Below are 334 nucleotides of genomic sequence, written 5' to 3'. Positions count from 1 at the left end.
CCAGTGGACTTCTTCAGAATCCACAGGGAAAAATGACCCAATGGAAGTGCATTTAAAAGGGAGTACAGGAGGCAGCAGGCACTCTCTCCACAAAGGACTGTGGGGGTGTGCCAACAAGCTGCCCAGCCATGCTGCTGAAGGCCGTACCCTTGGCATCTGTTCCAGAAATATATAGATGAGTTGTTTGGATCAGTTACCTACCAAACAGGCTGAGCGGTCCAAACTAGATTTAATATTTAATAAACAAAAAAAAAGGGGTGGGAACTTCTCATATCTTGTACACTCATAGATTCCATTAATAAAACATGAAGCTTGTGACCCATCGTTTTTTATT

This window comes from Atractosteus spatula, chromosome 6 (assembly GCF_055471065.1).
Source record: "Atractosteus spatula isolate fAtrSpa1 chromosome 6, fAtrSpa1.hap1, whole genome shotgun sequence".
NCBI classification, from domain to species: domain Eukaryota; kingdom Metazoa; phylum Chordata; class Actinopteri; order Semionotiformes; family Lepisosteidae; genus Atractosteus; species Atractosteus spatula.
This window is presented reverse-complemented; position numbering follows the sequence as displayed.